We start from the raw sequence: 23566 nt of genomic DNA on the forward strand, positions 1-23566 counted from the left end.
ACAGAATGGTGACCTATGATTGCAGTCTTAGTTGTTGGGTGGGCTGGCATGGGAGGCTCTCCAGGGCTTGCCTGTTAGCCAGGCTTGCACAGTGAACTCCAGGTTCAGTAAGCAACTATTTCAAAAAAAAGGAAACTGATTGGGAAGACCCTGCCTGCACATGTGCATGCTTCCAACACACACTATAGAGACAGGAACACGCATAAACACACGTGACCTCCACCACCACCACCGCCGCCTCTGCTGCTGCCACTGCCACACTAATCTACAATCTGAAGCCATTTGGCTTTTGAACATCCTTTGACCTTGTCGTGGTTGGTTTTAGGCTCACCTTGCCATACCTTGTAATCACCTGAGTAGGGAACCTCACCTTGCAGATTGCTTTAATTCATATCAGAAAACCCCCTTCAATGATGTGTGGCACCTTCTGGTAGCATCCCAAGTTAAAAAGGGGGCAGGACAGAGGGAAGATTGCTCCTGTTCCACTCACTTGGCCTGCCTTCTTGCAGCTGAATCAGTTTTCCCTGCTGCTGTTCTGATTCTTTTGCTGATGATAGCACCAGCATTCCAGCCTTCCATCCCTGACTAAGGACCAGCTGTTCTCCAGGAACCCTTTAGGGTTTTGATGCCACATTGGGACTACTAAGACAATAGCCTCATGAACTGAAGGAACTGCTGGGTTGTTGGCCTCTCTCTGGAGTGAGGCAGTCATTGGAGACTCCCCCAACTCCACAAGGATCCAGACTCAAGGACCAAGCAACTACCAGAGGTTACGACTTCAAGTAAGCTGATTTGATAAAGCCACTTATATATGTATTCCCCTTCTCTCAGCTGTTTTTCTAGAGAAGCCCACTAATGCAGCCTTCTCATAGCCCGTCCCTACCATGCATGTGCTGTAAACAGAATCCCAGTGTGCATATTTTTCAGAGCTACTGAGTACTGAGTAAGCAGAGCAAAACCAAGGGAGTGTAAAGTGTTTTGTGACACACAGAAAAAGATCAGTCTTAGATATTGTCTAACCCAGCATGTACAGATTACTGATGAAGAAATGGAGGACCAAGAGAATCAAGTCTGTGAGCACAATCAAATGTTAGAGTACCCACAAATATAAAGACTTGAGTTCTTGTTGTATGGGTTTCCATGTAAACTAAACTGGATTTCTACAGGTGAAAATGTTACTTTCAAGAGAGATTTCTTTTATTACTTTTTTTTTTTTTGCTACATAAGTGGTTTGGGCAGTCTGGACAGATAAGCTCAATTACACATGGCTGATTATTCTTCTTTGACATTTTATTGACTTCTGTCAGAAAGATTCTTTTGATAAACAGGGAGCTAGGAGAAACTCTAAACAAGAGCAGATGATATATATTAATGTTAATTTGTACAGGTGAAGATGACGTTCTTAGGATGGCTCCCTCCACACCCCTTGCCTTTGCTTCATTGGGTAAGGGTATCTGAGCTGCACGTTTCAGATCTGCTCCTGACATGACTCCTTCCTTTTCTTTAGCCTGTGCATAGGCAGAATGCAATGGCAACATTTTGTGCATGTTTCCTCCTTGTCAGTCTGTGTGCTATTATAGAACTCGTCCTAGGAGCCGTTGGACAGAAGGAAACCTGTCCCTAGTAGATTTTAAATATACTTAAGGATTGATGTTGATGCATATTACATCATAGAAACAGTAAGTTACTTGATGTAGTTTTTAATGTCTTCTACTGGTTCCTTATGGATCTTGTATGGTTCAAAGAACAGGTCTTATTTAGTGATCTCTTTCAGAAATATGGGCTTAATTTTGCAGATTATGTCCATAAATCTGGTAAATCCTAAATACTTTTTACTGCATGTAGGCTCTTTCTTAAGGCCATACAACAGAAGCCAATTGGTCCAAAGTCAAGGTGGTAGTAGAGAAAACATAACAGTGAACTAGCTGATAGGAACATGGTGAGCTCTGGTCCTAGGAGCTGTCCTACTGGGATGCTGATTTAGAAGTGGTTTCCTTATAAAGCAGGTGATGGCAGATTGGCAACAACCTTCTTGGAGATGGAGGTTCTTGGACAAATGTGTGCATCTGCTCTCCATCACTGAACCACAAGATGGCTTCAGTTCTGCAAAACTGCAGAATAAAGGTCATTATTTATCGTGGCTATTCTTGGCACCAACAGTTTTGCTTGCACACTGTTTCTTATGCTTAACACAATGGGCAAGATGGAGAGCTTGGCCAGCCAAGGTGCAGTTGTGAAATAAAACATACTTTGCCTAACTTGTCAAAGTCTTAAAGTTAAGTCCATGCAAGTAAAGAGTCGGGAGTGAGATTCATTTCTGTGCATGGCTTTATACCGAATCTCATGAGAAACACAGAATTCTAATGCTAATAATATCTGCATAGTACCTGTGGTAATATCTATCTAATATCTATAGATTATCATTTAGTTTTTACATTTAAGAGTTCAATTCATTTAACTATTTGTGCTTTTAAGAAAATCCGAGGCAGATTTTGTCTGCCAGCCCGCCGGGCCGGGCTTGGGCCCGTATCCTGCCCAGGGAGCTGGGGAAGGAGAGAAGCCACATGGCCAAACTCGCTGCTTGCAGGGACACAAAAGGATCACTAGGTACTGTAACACCCTGAGCCTTAGATTTCTGGTGGTGCAAACCACCAGGGGTCTGCCTGCACTCAGGAAATGAGCACATAGGCGGCTTTTGTCTGCCAGCCCACCGGGCTCAGGGCCCGTGTCCTGCCCAGGAAGCTGTGGAAGGAGAGAAGCCCCTCGGCCATATTTGCTGTCTGCAGGGACACAAAAGGATCACTAGGTACTGTATCACCCTGAGCTTTAGATTTCTGGTGGTGCAAACCGCCAGAGGTCTGCTTGCACTCAGGAACTGAGCACATAGGTGGTTCATCTGCAAGCCAGTCCATTGCAGGACCTGTGTCCTATGTGAGAATCAGCAGAGGGAGTGACCCCCACCACATCTTCTTCCCTCCATAATAGAGCAGACAGAATATCTGGTTGACCTTGACAACCTAAGTATAGCATTGCTTGAGACAAGACTGAGAAGGGCTCCAAAGGCACAAAAGAGGAAGCCAGCATATCAGTAATATGTGCCAGAAGAAACCCAGTCATCCAGTGGTGCAGAGATAATCTTAAAGATCCACAGTAGGTTGAAGCACCAGCCAGTGACAATAAGACCATCTAACTCCTGGGAGAACCAGATGGCTAAAGGCAAACATAGGAACATTACTAATAGAAACCAAGGCATTTTGGCAGCATCTGAACCCAATTCTCCAACATTAGCAAGTCCTGGATACCCCAACACACCAGAAAAACAAGATTTGGATTTAAAATCACTGGTCATGATGCTAGTACAGGAACACATGAAGGACATACTTAAAGAAATTCAGGAGAAAATGGATCAAAAATTAGAAGCCCTTACTAGGGAAACACAAAAATCATTGAAAGAAATTCAGGAGAATACAAAAGCCAATAAGGAGGAAACACAAAAATCACTTAAAGAAATACAGGAGAACCTTGATCAACAGGCAGAAGTCATGAAAGAGGAAACACAAAAATTGCTTAAAGAATTAGAGGAAAACACAAACAAGCAAATGACAGAACTGAGCAAAAATTTCCAGGATCTAAAAACAGAAGTAGAAACAACTAAGAAAGCACAAAGGGAGACAACTTTGGAGATAGAAAACCTTGGGAAGAAATCAGGGACCATAGACACAAATATCAACAACAGAATACAAGAGATAGAAGAAAGAATCTCAGATGCCGAAGATACCATAGAAACCATGGACTCAACAGTTAAAGAAAATGCAAAATGCAAAAAGCTTGTAACCCAAAATATCCAGGAAATCCAGGACACAATGAGAAAGCCAAATCTACGGATTATAGGTATTGATGAGAGTGAAGATTTACAACTTAAAGGGCCAGCAAATATCTTCAACAAAATTATGGAAGAAAACTTCCCTAACCTAAAGAGAGAGATGCCCATGAATATACAAGAAGCCTACAGAACTCCAAACAGACTGGACCAGAACAGAAATACCTCCTGTCACATAATAATCAAAACCCCAAATGTACTAAACAAAGAAAGAATACTTAGGGCAGTAAGAGAAAAAGGGCAAGTAACATATAAAGGAAGACCTATCAGAATTACACCAGATTTCTCACCAGAGCTCATGCAGACTCTAAGAGAACACAAATGCCAGCCAAGACTACTATACCCAGCGAAACTCTCAATTACTATAGATGGAGAAACCAAGATATTCCATGACAAAACCAAATTTACACAATATCTTTCTACAAACCCAGCCCTACAAAGGATAATAGGGGGAAAGCACCAGTACAACGAGGGAAACTATACCCTGGAAGAGCAGGATATTAAGCTTCTTTCATCAAACCCAAAGAGGATAACCACACACGTATAAAATTGAAATCAAAAATGTTAGGAAGCAATAACCACTACTCCTTGAAATCTCTTAACATCAATGGACTCAATTCCCCAATAAAAAGACATAGACTAACAGACTGGTTACGTAAACAGGACCCTACATTTTGCTGCATACAGGAAACACACCTCAATGTCAAAGACAAAAACTACCTTAGAGTAAAAGACTGGAAGACAATTCTACAAGCAAATGGTCCTAGGAAACAAGCCGGAGTTGCCATTCTAATATCAGATAAAATTGACTTTCAACCTAATGTCATCAAAAGAGACATGGAAGGTCACTACTTTCTGGTCAAAGGAAAAATCCAACAAGAAGAACTCTCAATCCTGAACATCTATGCCCCAAATACAAGGGAGCCCTCATTCATAAAAGAAACTTTACTAAAGCTCAAAGTACACATTGCACCTAACATAATAATTGTGGGTGACTTCAACACTCCACTTTCACCAATGGACCGATCAGGAAAACAGAAACTAAACATGGAGACAATGAAACTAATTGAAGCTTTGAACCAATTGGAGTTAACAGATATATATAGAACTTTTTATCCCAAAGCAAAAGAATATACCTTTTTCTCAGCACCTCATGGTACCTTCTCCAAAATAGATCATATAGTTGGTCACAAGACAGACCTCAACAAATATAAGAAGATTGAAATAATCCCATGCCTCCTATCAGATCACTATGGACTAAAAGTGGTCTTTAGTAACAGTAAAAATAATAGAAAGCCCACATACACATGGAAACTGAATAATACTCTACTCAATGATACCTTGGTCAAGGAAGAAATAAAGAAAGAAATCAAAGATTTCTTAGAATTTAATGAAAATGAAGGCACAACATACACAAATCTATGGGACACAATGAAAGCAGTGCTAAGAGGAAAACTCATAGCTTTGAGTGCCTCCAAAAAGAAATTCGAGAGAGCTTACACTAGAAGATTAACTGAACAACTGAAAACCCTGGAACAAGAAGAAGCTAATTCACCCAGGAGGAGGAGAAGACAGGAAATCATCAAACTCAGGGCTGAAATCAATCAAGTAGAAACCAAGAGAACCATACAAAGAATCAACAAGACCAAAAGCTGATTCTTTGAAAAAAATCAACAAGATAGATAAACCCTTAGCCAGACTAACCAAAGGGCACAGAGAAAGTATCCAAATTAACAAAATTAGAAATGAAAACGGAGATATTACAACAGAAACCGAGGAAATTGAAAAAATCATCAGATCCTACTACAAAAACCTGTACTCAACACAACTGGAGAATCTGGAGGAAATGGACATTTTCTTAGACAGATACCAATTACCAAAATTAAACCAGGATCAAATAGACCATCTAAACAGACCCATAACCCCTAAAGAAATAGAAGGGGTCATAGATAGGCTTCCAACCAAAAAAAGCACAGGACCAGATGGTTTCAGTGTAGAATTCTATCAGACCTTCAAAGAAGACTTAACACCAATACTCTTCAAACTTTTCCACCAAATAGAAACAGAATGAACACTACCCAACTCCTTCTTCGAAGTCACTATTACGCTGATACCAAAACCACACAAAGATCCAACTAAGAAAGAGAATTTCAGGCCAATTTCCCTTATGAATATCGATGCAAAAATACTAAATAAAATTCTTGCCCACCGAATCCAAGAACACATCAAAACGATCATCCACCATGATCAAGTAGGCTTCATCCCAGGGATGCAGGGATGGTTCAATATACGGAAATCCATAAATGCTATCCACTACATAAACAAACTCAAAGAAAAAAAAACACATGATCATTTCATTAGATGCTGAAAAATCATTTGACAAAATTCAGCATCCTTTCATGCTAAAAGTCTTGGAAAGGACAGGAATTCAAGGCCCATATCTAAACATAGTAAAAGCAATATACAGCAAACCAGTAGCCAACATCAAACTAAATGGAGAGAAACTTGAAGCAATCCCACTAAAATCAGGGACTAGACAAGGCTGCCCCCTCTCTCCATATCTTTTCAATATAGTTCTTGAAGTCCTACCTAGAGCAATTAGACAACAGAAGGAAGTCAAAGGGATACAAATTGGAAAGGAAGAAGTCAAACTATCACTATTTGCAGATGATATGATCGTATACTTAAGTGACCCTAAAAACTCTACTAGAGAACTCCTACAGCTGATAAACAACTTCAGCAAAGTGGCTGGCTACAAAATCAATGCAAGCAAATCAGTAGCCTTTATATATTCAAAGGATAAGCAGACTGAGAAAGAAGTTAGGGAAATGACCCCCTTCACAATAGCTACAAACAGCATAAAGTATCTTGGGGTGACTCTAACCAAACAAGTGAAAGACCTATATGACAAGAACTTCAGATCTCTGAAGAAGGAAATCGAAGAAGATCTCAGAAAATGGAAAAACCTTCCATGCTCGTGGATTGGCAGGATTAATATAGTTAAAATGGCCATCTTGCCAAAGGCAATCTGCAGATTCAATGCTATTCCCATAAAAATCCCAACCCAGTTCTTCATAGAGCTAGAAAGAGCAATTCTCAAATTCATCTGGAATAACAAAAAACCCAGGATAGCTAAAACTATTCTCAACAGTAAAAGAACTTCTGGGGGATTCAATATCCCAGACTTTAAACTCTACTACAGAGCAATAGTGATAAAAACTGCATGGTATTGGTACAATATCAGGCAAGCGGATCAATGGAATAGGATTGAAGACCCAGAAATGAACCAACACACCTATGGTCACTTGGTCTTCGACAAAGGAACTGAAAGCATCCAGTGGAAAAAAGATAGTCTTTTTAACAAATGGTGCTGGTTCAATTGGAGGTCAGCATGCAGAAGAATGCGCATCGATCCATTCTTATCTCCTTGTACCAAGCTCAACTCCAAATGGATCAAGGACCTCCACATAAAACCTGACACACTGAAACTAATTGAAAAGAAAGTGGGGAAGACCCTGGAGGACATGGGCACAGGGGAAAAGTTCCTGAATAGAACACCAATAGCTTACGCTCTAAGATCAAGAATTGACAAATGGGACCTCATAAAACTACAAAGTTTCTGTAAGGCAAAGGACACCATCAAAAGGAGAAAACGTCAACCAACAGACTGGGAAAGGATCTTCACCAACCCTAAATCCAACAGAGGGCTAATATCTAATATATACAAAGAACTCAAGAAAGTAGAACCCAGAGAACCAAATAACCCCATTAAAAAGTGGGGTACGGAGCTAAACAAAGAATTTTCACATGAAGAACTTCGGAGAACTGAGAAACACCTTAAGAAATGTTCAACATCATTAATCATTAGGGAAATGCAAATCAAAACAACCCTGAGATTTCACCTCACACCAGTCAGAATGGCTAAGGTCAAAAACTCAGGAGACAGCAGGTGTTGGCGAGGATGTGGAGAAAGAGGAACACTCCTCCACTGCTGGTGGGATTGCAAGATGGTGCAACCACTTTGGAAATCAGTCTGGCGGTTCCTCAGAAAACTGGGCATGTCACTTCCTGAGGACCCTGTTATACCACTACTGGGCATATATCCAGAGGATTCTTCAGCATGCAATAAGGACACATGCTCCACTATGTTCATAGCAGCCCTATTTGTAGTAGCCAGAAGCTGGAAAGAACCTAGTTGTCCTTCAACGGAGGAATGGATACAAAAAATGTGGTATATTTACACAATGGAGTACTATTCAGCCATTAGAAACAATGAATTCATGAAATTCTTAGACAAATGGATGGAGCTGGAGAACATCATACTAAGTGAGGTAACCCAGTCTCAAAAGATCAATCATGGTATGCACTCACTGATAAGTGGATATTAGCCTAGAAACTTTGAATACCCAGGACATAATCCACAAATTAAATGATGTCCAAAAAGAATGGAGGAGTGGCCCCTGGTTCTGGAAAGACTCAGTGCAAGAGTATAGGGGAATTCCAGAACAGGGAAGTGGAAAGGGGTGGATGGAAGAATAGGGGGACGGAAGAGGGCTTATGGGAATTGCGGGGAGTGGGGACCCAGAAAAGGGGAAATCATTTGCAATGTAAATAAAAAAAAAGATGTTTGATGGAAAAAAAAAAGAAAATCCTTTAACAGCTATGCATTTATTTGATATGTCTATAGCAGGCAAATCCAGACTTGGGAAGACCTGAATGTGGTGGCATCCACCTTTAGTCTCAACATTTGGGAGGCAAAGTCAGGCAGATCTCTATGTTTCAGACCAGCCTAGGCTACACAATGAGTTACAGGCTAGCCTGGACAGGCCCTGTGAAAAGATGTAAGGTAGAAAGTACTGTGGTAGTTGGTGGGGGCTGGGAGTGGAGGATGGGGAAGGACTGCGAAATGGGTAGAAGGCTTCTTTTGAGGCTGAAAGAAAAGTGTTTTGAAATTAGATGGTTGTGACAGTTACAAAATGACTCTGAGTTTATGATATATTCTCTCTTTTTCCCTCCTTCCCTCCCTCCCTCCCTCCCTTCTTTCTTTCCTTCCTTCCTTCCTTCCTTCCTTCCTTCCTTCCTTCCTTCCTTCCTTCCTTCCTTCCTCTTCCTCTCTTCCTCCCTCTTCCTCTCCCTCTCCCCTCTCTCTGTGGCTCTAGGGCTAGAATCCAGGGCTTTGAACATGCTAGGCAACCTCTCAACCACTGGGCAACATCCCAAGTCCTCTTATAATAGTCAAGGATAGTTGAAATAGAGTCTCCTTATGCAACTCAGCCTGGTCTTGATCTTGAGATACCCCTGCCTCAGTTTCCCAAGTGGTTGAGAACAGATGTGCACCCCTGTGTCCTGTTCTTTGTCTCTGACTCTCTCCCTCCCACCTTCCAATCTCTTAAATCATTTTAAAGAAAATTGTTTGTTTATTTATTTATATTTTATATTATGAGTGTTTTTTTGGCGTGTGTGCATGCTGTTCTCAGAGGTCAGATGAGGGATGAGATCCCTTGGAGCAGGAGTTATAGGCTGTGTGCGTGCTAGAAATCCCACCCTGGAATCGATCCATGTCCTCTGCAGGAGTGGCAAGGATTCTTGACTGCAGAATAATCGTTCCAGGCACCTCTCTGAAACAGCTTTTAGTGACTAAATAAATGTGTCCTAGGTCTGAGGACACACAGGAGGGAAAAAAAAAAACCGGCGTTTTCATGAAAGTTACTATCTATCATACATATTTAGGGTTTGTGGGTCTACTTGAACTCAGGTTTTCCCTGGGAAAACTCACACCCTCATAAACAGTCTGCCCGAGACTGTAGATAGTTCACTGATAGGTCATTTCAGTCTCACAATTGAAAGCACTGTCTGATACCAAAGAAGAACATATTCCATAGTCATCATTACTTCATGTAAGTAACTAAAATTCACAAAATTAAGCAGCCCACTCAGACATAGATGGCCGAAACCGATGGACCGAGAAGCTAGGATAAATTCTTAGTAATCCTACTTTCATTTTTAAATTATAAAAATAGATTCTACTCATTGTGTTATTTACATTTCTCATGTGGTCCTATTACTTGGCAAGAAGCAATCTGAAGAAGGATGGGTTTCTGTGACTCATTGAGAAGATAGAGTCGGCCACAGTGGGAAAGGCGCGTAGCAGGGCTGGAGGCAGCTGGTCACGCTGCAGCTGCAGTGAGGGAGGAGAAGGGGCAGTTTTGGTGTTCACAGTTTCTTCTTTCCTTTTATGGGGCCAGGTGTTCCAGCCTACAGGATGATGGTGGGTTTCCCTACTCTTCTTCAACCTCTCTGGAAACACCCTCAAGAAACACCCTTCCTTCTGCTATTATCTTATCCAATTCCAATGTGGTAGTTTTTGTTTTATTTCGTTGTATTTTTGTTTTTTTATATTTAAAAAATGAATGAATGAATGAAGAATGAAAACAAAGCCACTAGGGTAGAGGCTGACAGTGGAACAGTCATCACTAATACCTGCTGGGAGAGGAACATCAGTTTTCTCCAATGAAATGATGCTGAATATATCAACCGCTCCAGGGCAGGCTTCATGTTCAGGAGTAGTTGATCAATAAATAATAAAGTTCACAGGGTTTTTTTTTTTTTTGTATGTTTTAATTTGGTTACAGATTGGCATTTCTTTTTATTGCAGGGGGAGGGACTGTTTTATTTTACCTTCTTGTGTTTGGAGGGTTCTATTGTTGTATTGAATTTGTTTGCTTTTCGAGAAAGTTGGATAGGCAGGGAGAGACAGGGAGAGGGAGTCTGGAAAGACTTAGGGAAGGAAAGAATAAGATCAAAACACAATTAAGGTTAAAATTGTTTAAGTAATAAAAATATAATTTTAAAAATATATTTCCTTGGGGCTGAAGAGATGCCTCAGAGGTTAAGGGCACTGGCTTCTCATCCAGAGGTCCTGAGTTTAATTCCCAGCACCCACATGGTAACTCACAACCATCTGTAATGTGATCTGGTGCCCTCTTCTGGCATGGAGGTATACATGCAGATACAGCACTCATACATAAAATAAATAAATCTTAAAAAGGGCAAGTTAATAGTAAATCTTTAAAAAATATATAGTTCCTAGGTGATTCTAAATTTAGTCAAATTCACTATAAAGGTTACCAATTACACTCATATTGTAACTCATGATCTTGGAGAGGAAAATGCATACTGCTCATATTATCAATTCCCTACCATTATATACCTTTAGTTACTTCCACAGAAATATATGTGAGCTGCCTATGTGAATATGGCCATATTCGTCTCACTGCTCTAACTTTATTTCCTTTTCCATTTAAATATTTTCCCATATTGACAGACATGGACTGCCTTCATGGCTGTAAATGTACCATGGTTTATTTAGCTATCCTCTATTCTGCTTTCAAGCCTGTGCTCTTGCTATTTTTCTAGAAACAGAATAACACCTGTGCCTTTCTTTGGAAATAGTCACATTCCACTGTGCTTTAGGTTCCCAATAGCTGAGGCTGGGCCTTAGGCCACTCCCTCAACAGTACATCTCCAGTGGGCCGCAAACAGTGTCCACCGTCTACAAAGATGCTCTGCTACCTGGCTCATCTTCACAGCCACAAGTTACAAGCTTAAGTGCTGTGATATTAACCTTTTGGTCTATAGTGTCTGTTTTCTAACATGTCTACTATGTTTGCAAAAGCAATTTGGTAGCATGTGGCCAAAAACAAATTTAGCCAGTTTATGTGAAAAAATAAAAGTAAAAAGGAACACAGTGGTTACGGACCGGGTTCTGGGGAGGGAACGAATGCCAGGCTTGAGCTCTCTCTAGAGTATTGCCATTAAGGCCATGCACGGCAAACAACAACTACCTTTTTATTGGTTAGCTCCAGAAGTTAATGCTCTTGGAGGGGGACTTCCTATTTTTATAGTCAATTCCACACTAACCAGTTTTGTTCAGAGCGTGGGAGTGGGAGGGAGAACATCATCCTAGCATGGGATTTTCTGCTGGAGCCTTGGAGGAAGGTGTGGAATGGGAATCAGTTAGTAGCAGAAATGGGGCAGAGGGATACAGAGGGCACATGGCCACTCCTCTGTGCTCTCAGGTTGGGAGTGGGGATATGGAGAGATCCAGATAGCTCAGAGTGGGCACACCAACAAGAGGGTGCCTCATTTTAATAGGCTCAGTGCAAGAGACTTAAATTGGCATTGCACACTTTATAGTTAAAGCGACAGAAGAGTGAGTCCACAGAGAAGCATGTATGAAATGGAAACACAAAGAAGAAAAAGGTGTGTGTGAGAAAGACAGAAATCGTGGGCATGCATTTGTTGAGGGGGTTTCCTGGTAGCATTTGCAATTTTTGCTATTTGGCATTTTGAACTCAGCTACGTCCTCAGCCATATGGTCTCTTACAACGTCTGCACCCCTGACAGTTTTCCTCTTTGACTGCATGGTCTTGACCAGAAACCACAGGCCATTTCAGGAAGCCTTGCCTTTACCCACTCAACAAATATTTTTGAGTGCATACTGGGTCTGAGCCACCATATTATACTCAGGGCACATATAAATGAAACTCGTTGGTGTGATGTGGAGCTTGTAATTGGAGAAACTAAGGATATTAAAAGAGAATGTAAGATGTTTGTTGTGGGCATAGCAATGAGAGCTGGTGTGGTTTAGAGCGATCAGGGAAGCTTCTCAAGAGGGAGACGAATGCTCACGGTCTTTGAGAATTAAAGAGAGTGGGAATAACAAGTTTTACTAGCAGTTGAGTTAGAGACTAGCCAATGCTACCTCCAAATTGCATCTACCAAATACTTCTAAGAAATGAGCATACGGAGTGGTTTTTCTATTCATTCATGTAATTTTTCCCACAGGTAATTTGTACAGCTAAATAAAGACAAGTACGGGAGGTAATATCATCTAAAATGAAAGCAAAGGGGCTGGAGAGCTGGAGATGGCAGAACGTGGACGTAGCATTTGGGAGGCTGTGGTTCAATGCTTAACAACCTCAGTAAGACAACATAAACTGCAAATAAAATAATGGAGAATGGCAAACACATGTCTCATCTCATTATTAGTCAATCTGCCTGGCTAGAAACTTCTAAGAACTTATTTTAAACTCAGAGGTTAAAGCAACATTTCAGTTGCTGAGGGGAAATTCACTTAGTAAAAACATTTTGACCTCTGGGGACTTCATGTGTCTTTATGTTAGCTAAACAGAAATTACAGAAAATAGAAGTTTCCCATGTGGGATGTAGAAGAATTAGGTAGATTTCACCATTAGGAACCCAAAATTTCAACCTGATTAATCAGCTAATCAAAGACCTTTGTTTAATTTAACTTTCTTTATCAACTCAGAGCAGGGCCTCTCAGAGCATAGCATCTGTATAAGTGATGTGGTTGTAGGTGGGCAGAGACAGCATCTCTTTTGGGAGGCAAGCTATTATTCCTACCTCTGATTTTTAACAAAAGAGAGACTTACAGCTTTAAAATGCTAATTTTATCACTGATTAGCCAGGTAAGTGGAGGAGAAAGAGAGACAGTGTGCTGGGCAAGAGTATGTGTTTGAAGGCCCAGGGCGAGATGGAATGCACAAGGTTGTTATATTTGGATGAAGAAAGAGGAATGGAAGAGAGGGACTAGTCTCCAGGGGCATAAGCAGGAGCCTGATTATGCAGGGAGCTTGGAAACATCATAAAAGTTATCAAGAGGCTGAAAGCAGGAGAAAAGCTTCACTAGGTCGACATTTCACACACACATGCACACACACAGTTGTTAGAAACAAAGTCCCTTCATTTTCATAGGTTTGGATGGGCTCATGAAGATTTTTAAAAGGTGGGAAGGGTTTGCAATTAATTTCAGAGGTAGAATTTACTGACTTGATGATCCGTTTCTCTGCAGAAGAGACAAAACTTCCAAGGGACATCCATATTGTAGGCTGTGAAGAGGAAGACTTGGGTGGGTGCCAGTTTTCTTCCTACTGAGCTGGAAGCTCTTACATCTAAACCAAGAGGTAATTCAGCAGATCTGGATGCACGCTGTCAGTGGGCAGACTGTTCAGTTTCTCTTCACAATATAAAGATACGTATAGACATGGCACATCAACCTGTGGCCTGTGCACAGATAACTTTGTGGAAGAACTGCTCTGGAACTCAGATCTTCTCCCATGTAGGCACAATTCTTTCTTATGTCTAATAAGCAACTGGTCACTGTTTGGCAGTTCTAGCCAAAGGTCTTTCAGAAAGTCAGGGAATGAGTGTGGCACTCTAAAAGAATGCAGATGTTAAGTAACATCCTGATAGGCAAGTCTCAGAAGTCCCCATTCCCATGCAAGCTGTGACAGTCAACCCTGGAAGGTTTGTCATCTCCCATCTCTTAGCTCAGAAAACTGCACTTTTGGAGTCCTCCTAGCCACTAGAGGGCACCAACCTCACAGATACATTCAGAAGCACCTTTCAAGGGCTATCTGTAGAGCTAATGTTTTAAGTGTTTTCTTTATAATTCTGTTGCACAATGCACTAGTGTTAGAGACACCGATGGAGGAAAAAAAAATAGAAGCAATTATAGTTGACTTTGCTTGGAGGTCTTTCCCCAACTGTGTGCAATTTACACAGGTTGGGCAACTTACAAAATTCTTTGTTAGCCAATTATAGGATACAATTACCACTTGATTCTGTTGATCTTGTTTCTCTCTCCTCTTGGCTCCTTCAGAAAATTTCATCCTTTCTTTTGTGAAGTTGAGAGAGAGAGGGGGAGGGAGGAGAGAGAGAGAGAGGGAGGAGAGAGAGAAGGGGAGGAGAGAGAGAGGGAGGAGAAAGAGAGAGAGGGAGGAGAGAAAGGGAGGGAGAAAGATTAAACAAAAGCAGAAAATGGAAACTCTGATCTTTCCTACCCTTGTCCTTCTTGCCTGCCACCAATGTTTTCCCTAGCTGCTTCTTAACACATATAGACATCACATAAGTGTATTTTTAGGGTCTGAGAACCAGGACTCTGCCCTAACAATGTCACTCTGCCTCCTTTTAAAAGTGAGATGTGCTGTCATCAGGTATCGTTCTCAAATTCCTCAAGGATTGGCTAATTCTTAAGTTTCTTAGACTTGGCAAGGGTTCTGAAGGGTTTTCTTTTGAGTGGCCTTGAAACCCAGACTCAGCCAGGTGTGTGTCTGGAGGGAGCGTCAGGAGTCAGCCTGGCACTCCTTCTCTTCCTCAGCTACTGGGATTTCACCTCAGCTGCTCCTGCTTGAGCAATGTGATGACAATCCCAGGACTCACGAGCTTTGTGGTTTTGTTGTTTTAGTTTGTTTTTTGGTTTTGCTTTTGTTAGCTTGTTGTTTTGTTCCATTTTGTTGTGTTCTGTTTTTCTTCCTCGCTATAGAGAAGCAGGTTCTCTAGGCAGACTAATGTGAGGCTCTTCTACTTTCCTCTTCAGATGGCTTGATTTGACTCTGGAGCTAGAACTTTTAAAAACCTCCCTCCTGCCAAACACTCAAAAGTCTGCATTTACTACCAAATGACTTTCATAAACCTTTACCCAGAGAATATTCATGACTAAACAAAGTCAACATTCAAGTTGAAAGTTGAATCATATAGTTCAAGTAATCCAAGCCCAAAAGGGTCTCATTTGGTCCTGCTGTGCAATCAAAACCAATAAAAAGTTGTGTGTTGATTTAGATCTGGAATACACTCCCCCAGGGCCCATATGTTAAAGGATTGGTTCCTAGTTTGGCACCATCAGAACACAGAGAATATGTTAAGAGATGGAACCTGGGAGGTCTTCCAACCACCAAGACCTGTCCTTGGATTGTACTGCAGAGTTTAGTCACGTCTTTCTCTTTGCCCCAGCCTTAATGTGGACAGGATTTTACTTTATCAGATGCTCCTTTGTATGATGTGGACCATATATAATATATATGATTGTAGGTTTGGTCTTTTCTGGTTTGAAATCCTGGAGAGTTGTGAACTTATAGAGGTGTCATAGTAGGCTGCCATCCCTTTGTGTGTGTTTCTTTGTTGTGTGTTGTGCATTTGTTAGCATCAAGGTGTCCTCCAGCTGAATATCCCCCTACTCTGTTCTCAGTACTTATTTATTTTACAGGCATCCTCTTATGAGCTCTCCTCACTTGAGTCTGTATTCCTTGCTATTGTTGGTGAGCGTTCTTAGCAATACCAGGTCTAGGAAACCCAATGCTGCCTTCTGGGCTCCTCAGTACTGCTTGCACATAGAGAACAGACATACATGGGTAAAACACCCATGTGCATAAGATTAATAAAAAAGATCTATGATCTTGGTCAGTGTTCCTTCCTGGTCAGAATGATGTGATTTCTTCCCTCCTGAGTGACTTTTGTCGCAGCCCTGCAGGTAGGGAGGGGGTTACTAGTCTCAGTTATTCAAAAACATTGTTAGTGTGTCGCTTAGCTGAAAAGAGCTTCCTATTTCTAAGACACCCTTGACTGCTTATGACAAGTTCATATCTCTTCTCTTAAGGATTGTTCTTTCTGGGCATGAAGCTTTTCACTTGGGAACCCCACTTGTCTGTGCTTAGCTTTAAGACTCTTGAGTTCTCTTCCCAACTCTACATGTTTCAAGACTAGGCCAAGTTAACCATCATGTGTGCCGCGTTCTCCTGTGGCTTTGCCCAAGCAGTGGAAACCTTTCCAGGTTACTGATGCTAGGGTACCCTTGGAAAATCTCATCTTGTGGCTCCCATGATGCTCTACTTCCTGTCTCCACCGGCACTTCCTGTCTCCACTGGCACTTCCTGTCTCCACACGCTCCCTTTCCTGGCAGGATATTGCTATCGTTCCACTCATAGTGCATTCGGCTTCTCTCTCTTTTTCTACATCTTACTCAATCGTTCTGAGCTTGAGGTTCTCCTGGAATGCATGTGAAAGAAGACCCCACCCACCCCCGTTCCTAAGCAGCAGCTACTATTGATCACAGCCTGGCATGGACAGTGTGGTGTGGCTGGATGCTCTTTGGTACCCATGCCTAGCTGCTTCTTCACAGAGGAATGTCACGCCCAGGCATATGTCTTTCTATTTTCTCTTTCCCTTCTAGGAACAGGGGCATTGTTAGCCTCTCTGTCTTCTTTTACCTAGCCTAAGAGAGGTGCTTTCTAATTTTCAACCTTACCCAGAATTCATAGAAAATCATTGCAAATACGACGAGAGCACCATCTTCCTCTAGTCACATTTACCATGGAAGCCTTGTTAGCCTTGGCATTGGCTGACTCTGCCTTCTTCTGTCTGGCTTACTCTCTCCCTCTTTCCCATAAGTTAATCACAGAAGCATTTGGAATTGCTTTTAAAGATAAGGCTGGATGTTTTCATGGCTAACCCTGGTCTGTCTTCTCCACTGAGCTTCAGTCAGGTTTCAAGTGAAAATTGTTCATATAAATTGGGTGGGCTGTGAAGGGGGTACACGGTGTGCAGCAAGAGGGAATGAGGGGTAAGGAAGAGAAACCTCTGCAAAAAGCCTCTTTGCTTTAGTTAGGACAGAAAAATGAATCATCTGTAAACAGAAATGACATCATAAATCACTTGTCTTTTTCCCAATGTCTAAAGCCACAGGGTCTGTCTACTGTTCTATCTATTCTAAATCAAGTTCACGTGGACTTTTCCACTGACTTACTGTGCCAATGAGTAACACATAATCTAACAATAAGTACATTCATTTCATCAGTGGGCTATACGCTATTGAGATAACTGAGCCAGTTTGAGCAGTAATAGACTCTGGAGTGATGCCATTCGTAATGCTCTGGGCTTCTATTATACGCTATGCCTGGGTCCTTAGGTCAGTTTCAATTTAATGTTATAGTGAAATATTGACTGAATGTATCTGTTCACCATGTGGGTTATGGGCATCTGTTGAGCATCAGGGAACACAATCAACTGATTTACCAAGAGCTCCTAAAGTATACCGACCTGCAGTAGGTCACCCCACGCTCAGACTAGGAAGCACCACCGTCAGCTCACCTGCCAAGCTGTCGCAGTACAGCTCATTTCTCATTTATTACAATTCACATCCAATCACATACATTCCTTCCAGTTTCAGAATGTTGAAAAACCACCTCAAGCTATCTGTGAACTTGATTCTTTCCATATCTTGGAATGAAACATATTCAGTTTGAGTCTGGGGTTGAGGTTAAGGTGGAGATGTATTTCTTTAAGGATAATTGGATATAACTGAGAGGGAATGATTTATGATCCCTAGGTCTTCTTGGGGAAAAGTTGTAACGACAGAGCTTTCCAAGTTTGTGTGAAATCAAATACTGAGTTGTTGTCTTGTGGCTGTTCTTTAGTACCAATTCAGATGGTTATTCTAAATTTAATATATACATATGTACATTAAATAATAATATATAAAATATATACAATATATGCATATAATATACATATGCATTAAATTTAGAACAACCATCTGAATTGGTGACTATATATATCTATATATACATATATCTATACACACATATGCATACACACATATGTATGCACACACATGTATATACACAAATATATCCATATATCCATTTTACACACACATATATACCTATATATATTTATACACACATATATGCACACACATGCATATATATATACACATGCACACATATATGTATATGTATAGTTTCAATTTTCCAATGTGTTTTTAATGTAGTCAGATAGATGGAGGTACAGTCCACTCTGGGCATGGATGCTATGGCTCTGACTTAGGCGGATATTCATGTACTCTTTTGGTTAGTGCTGTCACATGCTTTCAAGAAAAGCCTACTTCCCATTGTGTATTTTCTGTTTTATTTTTTCTGATTTGTAACTATGTATAAATGTGAGTTATAAAATCATGCTTTAAAATAAAAATGAGTTGACTGTATAGCTCACTGTGTGGTCAGGGTATTTAAGCCATAGGTGGAGTGAGAGTTGGTGGTTCTATATTAATAGTCTCTTCTTTTGAAGATTTTTTGTTATAAGCATTTTTTGCATGCATGTATATGAATCATATGTGTGCTATGCTTGTTGAGGCGAGAAGAGGGCGTCAGAGCCCTTGGAAGCACTCAACTCCTGATGCATCTCTCCAACCCCATATTTTCTCCTTTGAACATGAGGCAACTCCACACAGCTTTGGAAGGAGTTGGAAAATGCTCTATCAGGAGTTTAAGTCTTAGTGTCTAAGGACTGGGCAGTCAGAGTGAGCCTTCCCAGTTCTATTCTTGGTGTGAAAGAACCTTACCTTCCTCTTGAAGGGCCCATATTATTACAAAGTCAGGGTCTTCAGCCAGCCAGCCAGTCTTCTACAAGATACTGTTACACATTTATATTTCCTTCCTCTTCTCTTGCCTCCTCCTAAGATCATTGCCTATGGGCAACAAACTCTTGTGTAGTCAAATAGTGTTCCCTCAAAACCCAAAGCTGAGGCCAATGAAATGGCTCAGTACTTATTGTGTAGAGCAGAAAACTGGTGACCTGAGACAAGACCACCCCAATAGCTGCTCTTGCCAATAACATTTAATCAGAACCCAGCACTTTCCTTTGCTTTTCTCATGCCAATGGCAGGCTGATCGTGACTGGTGCCCTATGTACCCACAAAAGCATAATGTAAAGGCTCTTTAGCAAAAATAAGTGTCCTGAGAAAATACACACACACACACACACACACACACACACACACAACTCCAAAATATATTTTGTGTGTCTTATGTGTGTGAAAGCATGTGCAAGTGTCCATGTACAAATGTGTATACAGGTGTGTGTATGTGCACATGGGTGTGCATGTGCACATGTGTGTATGTGTGTGTGTATGTGTGTAGGATAGGCATTGATTTCTGGTGTCACTCCTCTGAAACTATCTACCTTTTGTTTTGGAGACAGGGTGTTTTTCCAGGATCTGAAGCTCCTCAGATCTCCAGCACTGGAATTACAAGTCCATGTCACCAGTTTCAGTTTTTTCATTGGTTCTGCAGAGCTAATTCAGATCCTCACTATCACAAAGCAGACTCACAGCCATTTCTCCAATCCAAATGCCTAAGTATTTCTGTTGCCCTTTGCCTTCCTTAAAGTCTCTGAAGAAGGGATCAGATTCTTCCATGATATTTATGTTGGGAAGTCTCATACACAACAATTCTTGTTCCATTTATACATGAGCATTGGGAAATCGCTATGGCATCCATTTGGATATCTGTGTAGACCTCATTCTAGACAGTCTGTTACAGTGGCATAGGTAGCCACATTTCTGGGTGCAATTACTTCAGACCACCACGTTGATGACACAAAGTCACTGTTCTGTTGGGATGTTCCCATAAGATCAATTGGGCTTACATTCTTCATTTATAAAATGAATGATGAACAGGATAACTACATCACAGGTATTTCTGGGAATACAAAGTCAGTAATGTAGGCCACCTTTCCAACCTCATCTCAGTGTTGCTCTTAGCACTGACTTCCATGTCCCCTTACTGCCAATGGCCTTTGGAGGCCCACCATTCAATATTTTCCTGATGGGCCTCCTCCTGCCTTTCATCACCACATTGTGACTGCTCTCTGAACCTTGTGGTCACAGACATCCTTTTATCTCTTCCATGATCCTGCCAAAGCTAACAGCCAGTCTTTACGGTGAGTGATCACAGCACAATGTTCTAAAGGAAGCAGCATGCATGAGTTGGTTTCTGATGTGCAAGGTATGCTCTTCATTCAGTTTAGTCTCAGATAATTCAATGTCTAAACAACCAAAGAATAGGGATTTAAAGGGACCTCTCATTTTACCTACCACCATATCATCATCATCATCAATCATCATTATCATCATCATCAAATTTTTTAATAAGCACTAGAATTTGAAGTTTGAAAAGTGAAATAATTTAGGGCCCAGAATGCAGTCCTGGAACTTCTGAGAATAACTTGGATGGCACATTTCCTGAGACCCAACAGAGACCCCACTGAGCTTACTATAAGCATGGGTAAAGTTATAGCACCCAAGGAGGAAAGACATAGCCATTCACAGTTAATCATAGCAGCGACTGCCCAAAGTCTTGCCAAAGGGCCACTGAATAACCTACTCAGATGAAGTTTGCTTCCCATATTTCAGGCAGTGGCCATCTGGTTTGAGTTGGAAGAGTCTTTTTCCCTCTTCCCTCTTCCCTTTCCCCACCCAGCCAAGTATGAGAGATTATCCCTGTGCTACTCACAGAACGTGTAGCCACCAAGTTGGGTCAATGGTATTTCTGACAGTCAGAAGCTGGAAAAATAATGAATTAGAGGTCCAAAGGTCACCTCAATATTTGCTGCAGATGGACCTCTGTCATTTACTGACAAATATTATGGCCAGGCTCCAAGCGTGGGACATTCATCCACACTGTATTTGCTAGGATATTAAAATGAAATGTATCTATGTTGCTCATTGGCTTCCAAGGAGGAGGGGGCATGGTTTGAATTAAGACTTTGTATTTCTCTTCAGCAGACCAGTGTTTAATGGTGGACAGCTTTTCTCCTCAGTGAGGTGATTATTGGGCATGGGTTTGTCAAAACTATTTACTGTATGAGTCTCAAACTCAAAAATTCTATTAAAGTCGTAATTCAAAGCATGTTAGCCAGGCTCACCTTCTCCACCCTCCCTCAGGTTTTAAGTCAGGGGGCTTTCTGTGTACAAAGGCCGTGGGTGAACAGCAGTCTGCACTCAGGCCTGGTTTTGCTCTCTGTGGTTGTAGTTACTGAAACACTAAAGGGAGTTTCATAAACAATTCGTAAGCTTTAATGGCTGGAGGCTGCAGGGCTAGTCCTGTAGTTCCATTAGCAGAGTGCTTCCCTTGCATTCAGGAATGCTCAGGATTGATCCTTAGTACCAAGCAAGCCAGGCATGGTGGTGCATCTCTGTTAGCCCAGCACTTGGGAGAGGGAGGTGAGTAGATCAGGAATCCCACTCTATCCTCAGATACACAGTGAGTTGAAGGCCAGCCTGTGCTACATAAAACTATATCTTAAAATATCACAGCTAGCCATTGGACTGAGCATGGGATCCCCAATGGAGGAGTTAGAGAAAGGACTATAGTATAGGAGCTGAAGGGGTTTGTAACCTCATAGGAAGAACAACAATATCACCAACCAGACCCCCAAGAGCTCCCAGGGACTAAGCCATCAACCAAGGAGTACACATGGTTGCATATGTAGCAGAGATTGGCCTTGTCAGGCATCAATGGGAGGAGAGGTCCTTGGTCCTATGAAGGCTCATTAGATGCTCCTATGTAGGGGCATCGAGGGCGGGGAGGTAGGAGTGGGGTGGCAAGAGGAACACCCTCGTAGAAGTAGGGAAGGGAGGATGGGATAGGGGCAATCCTGGAGGAAAGTGGCAAAGAGGGTAACATTTGAAATGTAAATAATATATCCAATAAAATTATCAACAACAACAAAGACAAAAACCAGAAAATGAACAGTCTATAATTTTTAAGTAACTTTATATCATACACTGTCGATGTTCCTCTTGTTAATCCTTTCTCCAGTTAGTTCATAAAGTTACTTTATCATGGCATTTATACCTAGAAAAAGACACAGTCCATTGGTGGTTTGGAGTACTAATGGGAAATTTCTCCTGTGTATAGCAGTAGCAGTATTCAGTATTTACATGGATTCACTTCTGATCCATCCCTTCCCTTTTGCGATGGTTTGAATAGGAATGGCTCATGTAGACTCAAAGATTTGAAAGCTTAGTCATCAGGGAGTGGCACTGTTAGGAGCTGTGACCTTATTGGGGTACATGTGGCCCTCTGGAGGAAGTGTGTCATGGGGACTGGATTTGGGGGTTTCAAAGGCTCAAGCCTGGATTGTGCTCTCTGTCTGCCTGTCTGTCTGTCTATCTCCCCATTTTCTCTGCTGTTTGCTGACCCATGTGTAGAATTCTTGGCGTCTTCTCCAGCACCATGTCGACCTGCATGCTGCTGTGCTTCCCACCATAATGATAATGGGTTGAACTTCTGACCTGTAATGAACCTGTAACCCAGCCCCAATTAAATGTTTTTCTTTATTATGAGTTGCTGTGGTCATGGTGCCTCTTCACAGCAATGGGACTAAGCCACCTCTCCACCTCCTTGTTTCTTTCCTTCCTGGTTCTTTTCCTCACTCCATCTTCCTTATGTCCTCTTCTTTCTTCTTTCCTCACCTCGTCCTTCCTTGTTCAGTCATCTTTTCTGTTGACCCCTCTTTCCTCCTCTCCCCTCCCCTTATCCCCTCCTCCCTCTTCTCTTCCACCTCCTTCCCACTCTTCATTTTTTTTCTCTTTGATGGAGTATTACAGTTCTGTCCAGAATGGGGTCAAACTTCCAGGGCCCTTCTCTTTCTGCCTTTCAAGAGCTGGAATTACAGGCAGGCATGAGCCATCCTGTATGGATGGAATTTCTTTTCTTAAAGACAAATAGCATGCCATCACAAGCATAAAATATATTTGGTTATCCAGTCATCTCTCGGTGAACATATGTTTTCAGTTAGCTATAATGAGTAGTTGTACTAGGGACATGGCTATAGAATTATTTCTTTAAGGTCCTTTCCTTTTATTTTTTAAGATTTATTTTCATTATTTGTAGTTATGGGTATGGTGTGGGTATGTGCACATAAGTGCTGGTGTCTTTGTAGGTGTTTTTGTGTTGGGTCCTCTGGGTTTCTCTTTAACACTCAATCCTGTGTTTCTGATGTTTGTTTTTGTTATATACATCTCTTGTTATATCAGATCAAGGA

The sequence above is a fragment of the Apodemus sylvaticus genome, chromosome 12, assembly GCF_947179515.1.
Source record: "Apodemus sylvaticus chromosome 12, mApoSyl1.1, whole genome shotgun sequence".
Classification (NCBI taxonomy): Eukaryota; Metazoa; Chordata; class Mammalia; order Rodentia; family Muridae; genus Apodemus; species Apodemus sylvaticus.